Genomic DNA, 16,660 nt, shown 5'->3' with positions numbered 1-16,660 from the left:
CCTTGTTAAATGTTTCTTGCATTTTCTCTATTCTATTTCCAAGATTTTGGATCATCTTTTCTATCATTACTCTGAATTCTTTTCAGGTAGGCTGCCTATTTCCTCTTCATTTGTTAGGTCTGGTGGGTTTTTATCTTGCTCCGTCATCTGCTGTGTGTTTTTCTGTCTTCTCATTTTGCTTATTTTACTGTGCTTGGGGTCTCCTTTTCACAGGCTGCAGGTTCGTAGTTCCCGTTGTTTTTGGTGTCTGTCCCTAGTGGCTAAGGTTGGTTCAGTGAGTTGTGTAGGCATCCTGGTGGAGGGGACTAGTGCCTGTGTTCTGGTGGAGGAGGCTATATCTTGTCTTTCTGGTGGGCAGGTCCACGTCTCGTGGTGTGCTTTGGGATGTCTGTGGCCTTATGGTTTTAGGCAGCCTCTGCTATTGGATGGGGCTGTGTTCCTGTCTTGCTAGTTGTTTGGCATAGGGTGTCCAGCACTGTAGCTTGCTGGTCGTTGAGTGAAGCTGGGTCTTGACGTTGAGATGGAGATCGCTGAGAGATTTTCACTGTTTGATATTATGTGGAGCTGGTAGGTCTCTTGTGGACTGGTGTCCTGAAGTTGGGTCTCCCACCTCTGACGCACAGCAGTGACTCCTGTCTGGAGCACTTAGAGCCTTTCATCCACACGGTTCAGAATAAAAGGGAGAAGAAATAGAAAAAAGAAAGAAAGAAGGAAAGAAAGAAAGGAGATAAAGTAAGATAAAATAAAATAAAGTTATTAAAATAATAAATTATTATTATGAAAAAAATTTTTAAAGTAAAGAAAAAAAAGAAAACAAGAATGGATGGACAGAATCCTAGGACAAATGGTGAAAACAAAGCTATATAGACAAAATCTCACACAGAAGCATACATGTACACACTCACAAAAATAGGAAAAGGGGAAAAAATAATATATCTTGATCCCAAAGTCCACCTCCTCAATTTGGGATGATTCGTTGTCTATTCAGGTATTCCACATATGCAGGGTACATCAAGTTGATTGTGGAGCTTTAATCCGCTGCTTCTGAGGCTGCTGGGAGAGATTTCCCTTTCTCTTTGTTCGCACAGCTCCTGAGGTTCAGCTTTGGATTTAGACCCGCCTCTGTGTGTAGGTCACCTGAGGGCATCTGTTCTTCGCTCAGACAGGACAGAGTTAAAGGAGCAGCTGATTCAGGGCCTCTGGCTCACTCAGACCAGGGGGAGGGAGGGATACAGAGGCGGGGCGAGCCTGTGGTGGCAGAGGCCAGCATGACATTACAACAGCCTGATGCATGCTGTGCGTTCTCCCAGGGAAGTTGTCCCTGGATCATGGGACCCTAGTAGTGGTGGGCTGTACAGGCTCCCGGGTGTGGAGATGTGGATAGTGACCTGTGCTTACACACAGGCTTCTTGCTGGCAGCAGCAGCCTCCTTAGCGTCTCATGCCCATCTCTGGGGTCCGTGCTGTTAGCTGTGGCTCACGCCCATCTCTGGAGCTACTTTAAGCAGCACTCTTAATCCCCTCTCCTTGTGCACCAGGAAACAAAGAGGGGAGAAAACGTCTCTTGCCTCTTCGGCAGGTCCAGACTTTTCCCGGACTCCCTCCCAGCTAGCCGTGGTGCACTAACCCCCTTCAGGCTGTGTTCACGCTGCGAACCCCAGTCCTCTACCTGCCATCTGACCTCGGCAGCCCAAGCCCCAGCTCCCAGCTCCCAGCCCCGGCCCGCACCAGTGGGTTAGGAGACAGGCCTCTTGGGCTGGTGAGTGCTCGTCAGCACCAATCCTCTGTGCAGGAGTCTCTCTACTTTGCCCTCCGCACCCCTGCTGCTGTGCTCTCCTCCTCGGCTCTGAAGTTCCGCCCTGCACCACCCACAGTCTCCGCCCACAAAGGGGCTTCCTAATGTGTGGAAACCTTTCCTCCTTCACGGCTCCCTCCCACTCATGCAGGTCCCATCCCTATTCTTTTGTCTCTGTTTTTTCTTTATTCTTTTGCCCTACCCAGTTACGTGGGGAGTTTCTTTCCTTTTGGGAGGTCTGAGGTCTTCTGCCAGCATTCAGTAGGTATTCTGTAGGAGCAGTTCCATGTGTAGATGTATTTCTTATGTATCTGTGGGGAGGAAGGTGATCTCTGTGTCTTACTCTTCCACCATCTTCCTGGAGCCCCTCAGTACTTTTAAATGTATTATCCTATAGCTTTCTGGCCTCCATAGTTTCCGATAAGAAATTGGCTGTTAATTTTTTCTGTACAGTATGAGTTGCTTCTCTTCACCTTCATTTCAAGATTCTCTCTTTGTTATGGCTTTTAACCAATTGCTTTTAATTTGTTCAGGTATAGATCTCTGACTTTATCCTACTTGGAGTTCATTGATCTTCTTATTGTTTGTAGATTTATGTATTTCATCAAATGTGGGACATGTTTGGGAAATGTTTTTTCAAATATTGTTCATGTCTCTTCTCTCTCTGTTTTTTCTTCCAGGGCTTCCATAATGGATATGTTGGTCTGCTTATCAGTGTCTCACAGGTCACTTAGACTGTTTCCTTTTTCTTCTTATTTTTTCTTTCTTCTCCTCAGACTCAAAAAATTAGATTGTCCTGTCTTCAAGTTTACTGATTATTTCTTCTGCCTGTTCAAATCTGATGTGAGCCCATCTTCTAAAGTTTTCATTTCAGTTACTGTACTGTTCAGCACCAGAATTTCTATTTGTTTTCTTTTTATAATTTCTATCCTTTTATTGATATTCTCATTTTGTTCGTACATCATTTTCCTGATTTTATTAGATCTTTGTATTGGCTGTCCTTTAGTCCTTTAAACACAATTAAGATTGTTGTTTTAAAGGGATTTTTTTTAAAAATCTGATGTTTTCTTCCTCATGGATGATTTTTATCAATTCATTTCATATCTGTGCATGGGCCATATTTCCTTGACTCTATGCCTTATGATTTTTTTATTGTTGAAAAATGTACATTGAAATATTATAATGTGGTAATACTGGAAATAAAGTTCCCCATTCTCAAGATTGATGACTTTTTGAATGTTGAAAAGCTGTTTTAGTCCATTTGTATAGTAATTTTTAACTATTTTTGTGAAGACAGTATTTCTTTTCATGTTCAGTCATTGAAGTCTGTTCCTTAGCTCATGGTTTAGCTAATTTTTCACAGATATTTCCTTGACAGGAAAGAGTTAAAAAGAAACAAAACAAAACATAAACACAGCAATAATAATACCAAAAAAATTAAAGTAAAACAATAATAAAGAAACTCATCTCCCAGTCTTTGCAGACTAGCTCTATTCTGGTACATTCCTTCATTGTTTAGGTAGGTTTGAGCCTAAGGATCAGCCCAGAGTAAAACTTATGTTCTTCTTAGTTGTTTTCTAAGCATATTTATTGCCCTGTGCATGCATGTGGCTTTCTAAATGTCCCTGAATACTCAGTTGTTTTGAATATCCTGATTTCTCTAAGAATCTCCCCCAGCTTTTCCTCCCAGGCCTTAGTTTTCTAGTGTATATCTTAATCCTAAACATCTGAAGTTGTAAGTTTGCCTGCCAGCATTTGTTAAGCAAGTCCTGCCACTTCTGGCCTGAGTTCTAAGTTAGGCAAAACGAAGTTGAGTGCCTGTATTAGTCCTTCAGATAGCTCTCAGACAGGTTATTATAAACATTTACAGTAATTTGTAAATAAGATCTTATGCTCCCTCCAAAACCAGGGATCCATGTTCCACACTAGGAACACACTCTCTTGCCATTTCAAGACTGCTATCACACTGGGAATCAGGTGGAGCAAGTGAAAATGAAAACAACCACAACTTTCTTACTCTTTTCAAGTTGCTTTTTTCTTGATTCAGTATTTGCTGTGTTGCTGTAAATCTTTGTTTTTCAGAGTTCTGACAGGATTCTGACAGATTTTGCCATATATATATATATATATATATATATATATATATATATATATATGTATGTATGTATATGTATATTCGTGGAAGATGAATGTTTAGAGCTGCTTACTCTATCACTTTTCTGATGTCCCTATCCAACACATTATTTTGTTGTTTTTAGGGCAAAATAGCAGCCTCATATGTAATGATTCCTTTACTAGGGGATATTTTTTTGGCAATTTTGTAAAGAGAAGGTGAGGCTAATGTCTTTGACCTTTAATACTGTCTTACTTTTCCTCATGCAAACACCCACATTCTTTACACTTCCTGCCATGTCACATAAAACAATAACTTTTTCTTCAAATAGTACAAAGTACCACTTTAAAATTCATAAACATACTTGCACTTTTGTTACATCTGTGTGTATGGTTACTATAGCATTTGTCCTTAGGTTTTACTGAGAAACAACTGAAACATACATGCCTATTTTTTATGCTAAGTACCGCTAATGGTGTTCTGATAAATAAATAGAAGATAATTTTATACATGTTATTTAAAACTTTTTGAGAAGACTGAATATGTTAAGATCAGCTATATCTTTTTTAAGGAAATATCGTTGTTTATAGGATAATGATGTATTTTTATTTAATTTAGATATTTCTACACATCTATCCTATTGAAAATAAGTTTTATTTTTAATCTTATTTTTGAACCAAACAAAAAAGAAAGGAAATATGGTGGGTTCTTTGACTTAAAAACACTCAGTTCTTCACGGCATCAGTCTAAAAGTATCAAAGGGGCAGGTGTCAGAGCATGATTTCAATAGGAAAAATAAAAATAGAGCCTAAGCCTTTGTGACAGATGTCAAGCATGCTGACAACTGTTAAAAGAAAAATCATTTTCCTGATCCTTTGCAAGGAGACAGCTTGTAAGATTAAAGACGTATCTCTTTATCTACGTTTTTGGCAGATCATTTCTACTGAGCAGGGCATGAAAGGTACTTCAGATGGAGAAAAGGACTCCAGGAATTTTCGTCATCCCAGCCACACAAAGAGTATAATGAAAAGTCGGAAAGTAAAGAAATATAAAAAATAAGAAAAAAACCTAAGCTGAGAAGAATTTTCTGTATGGTTTTAAGCCCAAATATTAGTATGATAAGTTCTTTCTGGTTTAAAAATCCTTAAAATGCTCCTATGGTAGAGAAATAAACAACCAAATAATGAGTAACATATAATCAATGCTTAATAAATAGTTGGGTAATGGTTTGTATTTTTATTATGAATTTTTAAGTTTAACAGTACATCTTAGTAATGTTTTCATGGTAGTACACACAGAGCTACACAAATTCTCATAGTATTCCAAAGTATGGATTAACCAATGCTTATCTGTATTCCTACTGGCGGGCATTAGGTATTTATGTTATTTTTGCTGTTGCAAATACTGCTACCCTGGACATTCTTGTGTATGTTTTCTTGCACTTGTTGAGTGCTTCCCTAATGTAAAGGTGGCAAGTAGAAATATTGGGCTATTAGAAATACACACTTAAAATTTTAATTTAAATTTACCTCATCTTGTATACATTTCACAATGTATTTCTTTTCTATTATTGTTATGGTTACTAACATGGACACTTATCCACTCTCCTAACATGTCTATTTGAAAAATGGACATTTTTTTCAGGTAAGAAGTTAGAACATCAATAAAGCCTGTTCTTTCTCAACCTTTGTATATCATATTTTTACTAGGTACCTTCTCTAGCTCAGAAAGAAGAATCTGCTTATTATACCTTGAATATCTTTTGTAACTTTTCCTCCCATGTTAGTGTTTTTCCTCTTCTCTACTCACATGCATCATTTTATTTAGGCTCATTTTGAAGTTTCTAGCTTATCTGAAGGTGTCTCATCCCATAAATAACTTGATTTCCTACCCTCAGATTTCTCTCTTCCAAGTATGCAAACCTTGACTTCCTAAATGTCAAGCATACTGTTTGTATATGATCAATATATTTAGATTAATTGTAGTTAAATAAATATGTATTAAGCCAAAGGTATCTTTAAAACTGAGAGCAGTTAGCTGGATTAGTTTTCATTAGTTTTGCTAATGAATATGGAGGTAAAGATAAAAGACCGAGTTCATTTGGTATTTTGGCTACTCTGTACTGAAAACACTTGAATACTGAAATTATTTTTATAAATAATTTGCAGGAAAGGATAGTATTCCATTTCATAACCATGAAAGTCAATAAGAATTTTTAATCTCCAACTTCTCTTTTTGTGATTTAAATCCACTACTTCCTGTCTAAATGTCAGTGAAGACTTGGGAAAGCCATCTAGTAGTGTACATGTACTATATTTGAAAAATGCCAAATACTCCCACCATTGTGGTTCTCCATTCAATTCCTACATTCTTTCCAAATGGAGATTATTCTCTGTGCTGATCTTAAACCTTTCAGAATCATACATTTACCATGTAGAACAAACTTTACATTATAAAATCTTTCAGTGGAAGTTAGCCTTTATGACTTACTCACTGCTATTCTCAAATTCAACTATTATGTTTGTTTTGGATTTGTTTATAGTGACCACTGTTGGGTTTAAACTTACTGTAAGTGAAATGGAAATTCTCAATACACAGATACTTCCTCTAATTACCCATTTTCTGTTGACATTTTAAGCACAGAGTACAATGACCGGAGACAATCACTATAAGGAATTATGCTGATATAGATATATTGAAAAAGTTGTATTGAAAGAGCCATATTAATATTATTTTGTGTTTATTTGGCCACTTATTTGGGGGACACAGACATTTATCTATTCATTAACAGTAGCAATATTCACTTGAACTCTTTTACAACACCAGAAGAGTAGATTATTTATTGAAGGAGAACCATGCTATACTTGGATTTTACCTGTTCCATTTATCCCTTTTTATAAAAACACTCCTTGTTCATGTGCTAAGTCTTTAGTATCTTTGTAGCTTTGTAGTTTGTACAACACCAAACAGTGCCTTATAATCCTTAAATACGTGTTATAGGCTGAAGCCCAGGCATAGCATGGCTGGGTCTTCTGCAAGGCTGCAGTCCAAGTGTTAGCCTTGCAGGCTGTCCAGATGAGCACCTCACTTTCTTCTGGCTATCAGCTGGAGGTTTCTCTCATTACTTTGTCATGTGGGTCTCTTCCTAGGTACCTCAAAACATGTCAGCAAACTTTTTCAAAGACAGGAAGGGAGAACCTGTCTACCACAAAAGTGTTTCCTTATTTTCACTTTAAATGTGAAGAACATATAGTTTATATGGAATTTGTGTCCCTAGCATATGACGTTACTCCCAGGAGTCACCTAACCACCAGATCCATTAGGGAGATAATGAGTTGTTCCTGAAATTCTCCACTAAGAGAGAATCGACAATGGTGCTTCTGAAGGAGCATGGAGATATTAGACATGGTGGTGATATTTGTAGTAGAGGATAATTATTTCTATCTATTTAAGGTTTGAAAACACAGTAGATTTATCTATAATATTGTTGCAGACACTGCTGCTTTTCTACTCTAAAGACATTTCTAATCACGTCTCTTACTACTTCCTTCTATATTACCTAGAGAGCCGTATACTCAGTTTCCTAGTCTCCCTTGCAGCTAGTTTTGGGCAAATTACCCAGCTTTAGCACACAAGAAATAAGCAGATAAGTTTTGGGATGGAGGTGCTTTGGGGAAAGATTCTATTTTTTTTTTTTTTTGATTAAAACAAAGCCATGCCTGGTATATTCCTTCTCTCTTTTCTAGCTTAAAGGCAAAAAACCATCTTGCAACATTGCTGAATATTTAAGATAATCAGAGAAATATCAGTAGTAATGCTGTTGAGCAGCTGAAAGAATGGCAATAACTTTTTACAACTGTGGCACTGGGTTTTCTGATTCTTGCAGCTAAATGAAATCTTAACTAATAGAGGAATTTATAATGTAAACCATAGAAACAACACTAAGCAAAGATAGCATTGAGACAATCATGGATTAAAATAAGTGATAAATACTGACCTTTAAATTATTAAAGATGTCTATTATACATTTTCCCAGTAGGTGCCTTCTGTTTTCCAGGGCTTCTTAAACTTTAATGTGTATTTGCATCACCTGGGGATCTTGGCAAAACGCACATTCTGATTCTGTAGGACTGGCATGAGGACTGATATTCTGCATTTCTCACAAGGTCCCGGGTGATGCCAATACTAGGGGTCTACAGCATATACTATGAGTAGCAAGCTCTATAGCCCTCATTTTTCCTGCTATCTGATTTCTATTCATAACAATATAAAAGCTACTATCCATCTCATGGAGGACAGGGACTTGGTTTGTTTTATTCATTGCTGTATCCTCATTGTCCACAATATTTTCTTGTAAGTAACAAATGCAGGATAAGTGCTTGTTTAAGGAATAAATGTGGATAGTGCATACAAAAAGGAGCTGTTGCCTTATTGGGCATAAAAGCCTAGTGATAATGGGTTTAGGAGATAGTGGGAGCTCGGTGGAAGGTCTGTGTGTGGAAAAGCTCTATGCAGATATTTAGGAGAAGTATGTGGTGGAAAGATATTAGGATCGAGGGAGGGTTTTTTAAGGTAAGAATTTACAGCATGTTTGTACTCTGATGGGAATGATCCCATATAGCAGAAAACTGATGTTACAGAAGTAAAAGAGAAACTTGCTAAAATATATCGGTGTCATATTGAAGGGATTAGATAGGCTATAGTAAACAGGTAGAAAAATTTTTTTAGAAGCAAGCATAGTCATTCATAGGAACTGGAGTGGAGAAGAAATATGTGCACACAGATACAAATAGTTTGTTGTGATGGGAAAATATTTAAATTCTCTTTTAATTTCTTCAATTTTGTCTGAGAATGAAAATACATGGTCAGTGTTTAGAGGAAAGAAAGGGACTGAGATTTTTTAATAAGGAGATAAGGTAAGAGTTAAAAATTAAGATTAAATAGGCAGAAAAGGGTCTATGGGGAAAATGCAATATACAATTTCTCCCACTATTAAGATTATTATCATTATTTATTTTTGCCTCGTTATTCTGCATTTTTCATCTTGTGTACATGTGGAAGGCTTTTTCCAAACACAGTGGCTTTCAAAACATGTCATATTGTTCCTTGTTTGGATAGGTATCATCCTAGTGATATGCATCTTAATTCAAACCTAAAATTAATAAAGATTTGAAAATATGGAATATATACCTGGTAGTTACAAGACTAAGTTAAAAAAATTGTAAACTTCCATCCTGCCACATGGTACAGGGAAAGAGAACATTTGGTGCTTTTTACCTCCAGTAGTTGTTTCACTTAATTTTTTGTTTATAACAGATGATTCTATTTTTTTAAGTGGTCTGCTAAAATTGCTTTCAATTAATAAGTGATTACAGTGAACTTGTCAATTTTATTTTTGTGCCACCTAAGAAAGAGTTCATTCCCCTGAATCAACATTCAGCCCATCTAAATTGCAAAGCTTGCTCTAATGTTTTTTTAAGTCACCTGTTCTGATTAATTAAGTCCTTAGCACTATCACTATTTACATTTATTAGGTGGAAAATGGAAAGAAAATATTTTCAAACAAAGACATTTTGTGGCCTCAGGGAAGTGTGAACCATAAAGACAATGAGAATACAAATCAGCAAAGTGAATGCTCAGATTGTTATGTTGTATCTGCTTAACAAAGAGCTATTCCCAGAAAGGAGAAAGAAACTAGCATTTTTACATATGGAATATAATTCAGGAAATTAAGTACTTCAAATTTCCCATGACCTCATTATTTAAATTATTTTTTGGCAGTAATTCATTGTGCACACTCATGCTACACATCAATAAAAATACATTTGTCAGCAATGAATAAGAAAACTTTGGATTATTCACCATTGAGTATCATTGCTTATATTTATATCATGAAGTTAGTCATTCTCTCCAAAGCTTAAATTCAGTCCTTCTTTTTCTTTGGCATTATCCTCATTTACAACGGTGACACTAAATCTTTCTCATAAATAGCACTCAAAACTCTTGGAAATTCTCACCTGTAATCTGTTTATCTCACTGTATGAGGTTCTTTGAGAGCAGTGGCCATGGCTAGCATATTGATACTTGTATTTCTAAACTAACAAAATGAATGCCCAACAAATACTTGTTGAATGGCAGAATTCTCTCAGACTAGTAGGATTCTAAAGATAAATTAGTATTTTCGTCATACATCTTAATTCACAAATTATTAAATTAGTCATTGAGTTAATTATTTCTGCAGGTGTCTAATTTAGTTTCCCAAGAAAGCTTACAAGCTTATGTATCAATACATAATTAACCTGTAACATTTTTACTCATGCATTTTGAAATTCATACATGTTTTGGAGTAGCACAACAGCATGCTAAAGGAGTGAGGTAGGAAGGCTCCAAACTATGAGCAACCATTGTAGGGTGGGAGGGAAGCATAGTCTGTAGACCATTTAAAAGCAATCATAAACCTGCTGATTTCAGTTTGCTTTTTATTATCACCATATTTATCAATTCTAAATAATGTCAATGATAAAATTTTCTTCCCAATATGGCAGACCACTCCCACAGCTCCTGCCTTGGTAAATTACTAAAGAAGAAATCAATAAATAATAATTGTTGTATAGTTCATTTGTAGAATCTTATTTGTATCACATTCCTAAAGGAAAGTGTGAACTTTTCCATGAGGAACAGACGTTCATAAACTAAAGTCATGAACAGTTTTAATTAGGAGATGATGACAAGACAAAAAATTGAATGAGTAAGTAATCAATAAATAGCAATTTTGTAATGTAGTTATTTTTTCAAATTTACAAGGAAAGAAAACTTATGTAGCCATATGCAGTCTGATAGCTTGGTAAAATTATTAGAACATGTAAGTGAAACTCAGTATACTTGTTTGTAGTTTTCTAGTTTATTATTTATCTTTAATTATTATTTTTTATTCAATGGCTAGTAGTTGGATGCTTTTTTGTAATTTGAAAAATATTTTATTAAAAAATAACATAAATATCAAGGTACAAATACTAAGCTTACTAATACTATACCACACTAGCTTCAGAAGCCATTGAATAACTACTGGGCTATTTTTTATATCAATTTAATACTTTCCTATATATGTTTTACCAATTTTAACTATGATTGTTTTCATTTTTCATACATACACTCATAGAGCTCAGCTCATGCTCGGCCTCATCAAAAGGCCCTATTACATTGCTGCATGTACATGTCTGACTCCTCACTTAACCATAAATGCATTGAGAGTATGTCTATATCCCTCTTGGGGACTGGCACAGTGCAACACATATGTTGAATAAATATTTACTGAATGACTGTTAAAAGAAAAAAAGTAATGCACTCTCATAGGAAAAGTAGAAAATAAGGATAATAAAAGTGAAGAAAAAGAAAGTCACAAAATCTCTGACTAGAAGAAAACACTCTTTTTACGCATGTCAGTACTTATTCTTCAGATGTTATATTTATGCATATGTTATAAAAGGAATCAGGGTGTGGATACCATTTTATAAATTGTGTTTAAAATTTTAACATACTATTTTTCCATTATTCCACAAATTCTACAATAGTCACATTCAACATCTACATGTTATTCTATTGTAAATATGTACTATATACATTAAGCTCATCTCATTAAAATATTATTTTTGCTATTATAAACAATGAATATTCTACAATAATTATATTTATAGACAAATTATTATACTTATTTTTATCAATTATTTAGTATAAAATTTTATAGGTTGACTTTTCATAACAAAGGGTATGTATGTGGCCATTTTATATATGAAATTTTATGGTCACCTCACACATATAGGCACCTAATTCCCATAAGATTTTCAAGGGTCTGTGAAAATACTTGAGGGAATAATGGGAATAATGACTTAGTTAAAAAAAAAAGTTTAAAGCAACAAAATCATAATTAATAATTACCTTAAAGGTAACATTGTTAATTTAATAAAATGACTACATTTAATATTGCTAAAATTTCACCGTATAAGCACACTTTATTGCTGAAAGTTTCTTATTTCATAAGAAATTTTAAGTAGGCATAATAGTTGCATTCCACACAGGCAAGCCAGTTTACTAGTAACATCTTAAGATTATTCAAGTATTTATAGCAGAAATATTATCATCAAAGTAAACATGGTTATATTTTAATACATTTGATATATTGTTGAATATATTTGATGTAGAGTAGGATCTCTAAAAGTAAGATTGATTATGGTCTACAAAGTTTTTGTTTATTTTATTGAAATTTAGTTGATTAACAATGTTGTGTTAAATTCGGCTGTACAGCAAAGTGATTCAGTTATACATATATAGGTTCTTTTTCATATTCTTTTCCATTATGGTTTATCACAGGACATTGAATATAGTTCCCTGTGCCATAGAGTCGGACCTTGTTTATCCAAGGTCTATGCAGTTTTTATAGTGGCCTAGGGCATGTAGATTTTTAAGAGGGTGATATTTGTTATCAGAAGGTTGTATTAATTTATAAATATTTCAAAAAATCTGACACACAAATTAATGGAATGAATTTCAGTACTAGATTAGATCCAGACCTCTCTTCAATTTCCTGATGGAAATTCAGAAGTTGACCTCCATGTCAAAGAACAATACCATTTTAAGATATTTTACTGTTGATAATGAAGCAACACATTCTCCTTCAGAGGGATGATGATAGTTCATTTAAAAGAGTAACACTTCATCTCACTGATTTATTTAAGTGAGATACCCCCCCCAAAAAAATACCATGTGCAACTTCAAAGAGCAAAGAAAATAAAAACATGAGATGGGGAGAGAAACTTTAGTTTGTCAAGACGTGTATCCCCATACCAATTTTGTTTTTCCTTGCGATAAGAACTCTTAGGATTTCCTCTTAACACCTTTCATATATATCACACAGCGGCACATCTTCTTTATCCATTCATCTGTTGATGGACACTTAGGTTGCTTACATGTCCTGGGTATTGTAAATAGAGCTGCAATGAACATTGTGGTACATGACTCTTTTTGAATTATCATTTTCTCAGGGTATATGGCCAGTAGTGGGATTGCTGGGTCATACGCTAGTTCTATTTTTAGTATTTTAAGAAACCTCCATACTCTTTTTCATAGTGGTTGTATCAATTTACATTCCCACCAACAGTGCAAGAGGATTCCCTTTTGTCCTCACCCTCGCCAGCATTTACTGTTTGTAGATTTCTTGATGATGGCCATTTTGACTGGTGTGAGGTGATACCTCATTGTAGTTTTTATTTGCATTTCTCTAATGATTAGTGATATTGAGCATCCTTTCATGTGTTTGTTGGCATTCTGTACATCTTCTTTGGAGAAATGTCTATTTAGGTCTTCTGCCCATTTTTGGATTGGGTTGTTTGTTTTCTTGATATTGAGCTGCATGAACTGCTTGTAAATTTTGGAGGTTAATCCTTTGTCAGTTGCTTCACTTTACAAATATTTTCTCCCATTCTGAGGGTTGTCTTTTCATCTTGTTTATGTTTTCCTTTGCTGTGCAAAAGCTTTTAAGTTTCATTAGGTCCCATTTGTTTATTTTTGTTTTTATTTCCATTTCTCAAGGAGGTGGGTTACAAAGGATCTTGCTGTGATTTATGTCATATACAATGGAATATTACTCAGCCATAAAGTGAACCAAAATTGAGTTATTTGTAGTGAGGTGGATGGACCTAGAGACTGTAATACAGAGTGAAGTAAGTCAGAAAGAGAAAAATACCGTATGCTAACACATATATATGGAATCTAAAAAAAATAAAGGTTCTGAAGAACCTAGGGGCAGGACAGGAATAAAGACACAGATGTAGATAGTGGACTTGAGGACACAAGGAGGGGGAAGGGTGAGCTGAGATGAATTGAGAGAGTGGCATGGACATATGTACACTACCAAATGTAAAATAGCTACTGGCAAGCAACTGCATAGCACAGGGAGATCAGCTCAGTGCTTTGTGACCACCTAGAGGGGTGGGAAAGGGAGGATGGGAGGGAGATGCAAGAGGGAGTAGATATGGGGATATATGTATATGTATAGCTGATTCACTTTGTTATAAAGCAGAAACTAACACACCATTGTTAAGCAATTATACTCCAATAAAGATGTTAAAAAAATAAAATACACACACAGAGGTGTTCATTATATTTATCATGTTGTACATTACATCCCACGGACTTATTTACCTTATAACTGGAAGTTTGTACTTTTGACCACCTTCATCCAATCCTCCCTCCCCCAACATGCTGCCTCTGGTAGCATAAGATAATTATAACACCATCCTACAAATAACTGGTTAATTTCTCTTACATTTAATTTCTCTGACCTATCAATTATTTTCTTTCCTCTTCTATCAATGGCAGGTTTGAGGAGATCTGAAAAAGAGATCATGCCAACACCTACTTTAGGAGCAGAGATATCAAATGCCTATCTAGGAACAAGGTAGGGGGTGAATGAAGTAAGAGAACTAACAAGAAGTGCAAAGGAATGCACCTACTGTATGTGTGGTGAGGACAGACTAACGGGCACATGCCAGTTTCTTTAAGCCAATCAGTGACTTTGCTTAACACTTAGAATGATATTTAAACTCTTTTCTCTTGCCCTGACTGTGTCTCCAACATTAGTTTGAATTACTTTTGACGTTCTTGCCACATTGTCTATTTTATGCATCTTTGTCTTTACAGTATAGATACCTGGAGTTCTATCCCTCACCTTTCCTACACAATGAACACCTTCCCATCACCTTTTCTATGAGTCACTTCCTGAAAAATTCCTTAATATTTCTATATCCATTACTTTGTCCCACTGCATCCAATATATATTTCTGTCAAAGCATCTAAGTCAGGGTTACTCAACCGTGGCACTATTGACATTTTGGACCAGATAAAGCTTGATTGGGAGGACTGTCCTGTGCATTGTAAGATGGTTAGCACCATCCTTGGCCTCTACTCTCTAGCATGCCTGTAGCATCCTACCAAGTTCTGACAACCAAAAGTGTCTCCAGATCTTGCTAACTACCCCCAAGTGACAACATTACCCCTGGTTAAAGTCACTGATTTAGGTCTTTTTTTTGGCCTCTCTGAGGAGCATGTGGGATCTTCCCTGACCAGGGGTTGAACCCACACCCCCTGCAGTGGAAGCATGGGGTCCCAACCACTGGACTGCCAGGGAGGTCTAGATCTATTGTTTCTATTGCACTTCGTTGCTCAGAAGCTTATCATCCCCTCTTATGGTATCTTCCCTTGAGAGTAAACATCACCATGTCTGACTTATCTCTATATTCCCCACACCTATCCTGGGACCAGACTCTGAGAAAACACTTGAGTAAAGTATATATCATATAAAAATGAATTTATCCTTAAATCATATTGGCTGTTGAAGGCTCACAGTTAAATTCCTCCCCAGGAATTACCCTGATTGAAATGACACCCAAGGATACCCTTTTCCTGATAGCAGCCTCCATCTGTTGATGTTGATGTACAAAGGCCAAGCATGTCTCAGAGGTCACGCCAGCTCCTGAACTTGCAGAATTGGCTGGCCCTCTGTCACAGCTTCATCACAGTTCACTCTCTCTCTGCACAATTCTGATTTTCTTATAACCCCACAGGTGTTGTTCTCAATTGCATTCCCTAATAAACCTCCTTCACACATCTGTAGGAAACCCATTCTGCACAGAAGATAGCCTCTTACTTTGAAAAACAAAAAAGTCAGATGCTTTTTTGTCCCCCTTAGTATGAAGATGATCAATGAAAGGAAACATTAAAAAATATGCCACTGATTCTCATACCAATAGAGAGATATAAAATACCCTTCTTAGAAAAAACATATTTTATTGAGTGTAGGGTATTAGAATTTTCAACATAAAGGAAAAATTATTAGTGATCAGAAAGAAAAGACATTTTCTTCTATTCACACAGTAAGTCAAAATATTTCCTTAACTGCTTTAGAGCACGATGTTTACTATGTTAGCTTGAGTTGCTTTTTTTCCCTTTTTAATTGCCTAGTAATAAGTACACTTTAGTCAAAAAAAAAAAGAAAAAAAGAAAAGGAGAGAAAAAATTCAGCCAGAATTCTTGAGTTTGGCCACAATCTAGCATAGTAAGGTATTTAAAGAAATAAAACTAATATCATTTTCACAAATATCATTTATATCCATACTACAAACTGTTTCATATCTTAGTCATGATTACAAGTTACTCACAATGTTATTTCTAACATAAAATCCAATTCTGGTATTATTTTATTTCTTTTTCTAATTTTAGAATCATTTCCTGGCAGTTTTGACATTTATAATTTTATATTGCTTATTCTTAAAATTTAAAATATATCTTCCTGGAAGGAAAAAACATTCAATATCCCACCAATGCTAAGCAATAAAATTAACGTTTAAAAATGTTATAGCAATTGCAAAGCAAGAGAAAATATGAAGTTGGGAATCATTAATTATAGTGGATCTTCTTCGTTGAATATTTTAATGATGAACTGTTATATGGATTTGTATTTACTATTGTTCAAAGAGTACCCAGAAAATTAAATACAACAAAAGGTGTGTAAGGCTTGACCAACAGGATAAGGAATTAGACATATTTGTTGGTGCTATCATTATGTAAGGGATTTTATTATCATTATTTTTATGATTTGATCTTAGGACATAAGATACAGTCAAACTGATACTGATGTAGTAAGAGTTTTTACAATTTGTCTTTCTTTGTTTTGTTTTGGTGTATAACCCTCCTATGACC

At 35.5% G+C, this 16,660-nt stretch overlaps 1 long non-coding RNA gene across 1 annotated transcript in view; it reads left to right on the top strand.

The window, feature by feature from the left end:
- The window catches only part of LOC307187094, a 206,077-nt gene extending 191,340 nt beyond the window's left edge, over window positions 1-14,737 (top strand). The window contains exon 3 of the long non-coding RNA XR_013828528.1: window positions 14,282-14,737. This is a non-coding gene — a long non-coding RNA (uncharacterized lncRNA). The remainder of the gene's footprint in view (window positions 1-14,281) is intronic.
- The last annotated feature ends 1,923 nt before the right edge of the window (window positions 14,738-16,660 follow it).

The sequence above is a fragment of the Stenella coeruleoalba genome (assembly GCF_951394435.1).
Source record: "Stenella coeruleoalba genome assembly, chromosome: 5".
Lineage (NCBI taxonomy): Eukaryota > Metazoa > Chordata > Mammalia > Artiodactyla > Delphinidae > Stenella > Stenella coeruleoalba.
The sequence above is the reverse complement of the archived record's forward strand: the minus strand, read 5'-3'. Positions and strand labels throughout refer to the sequence as shown.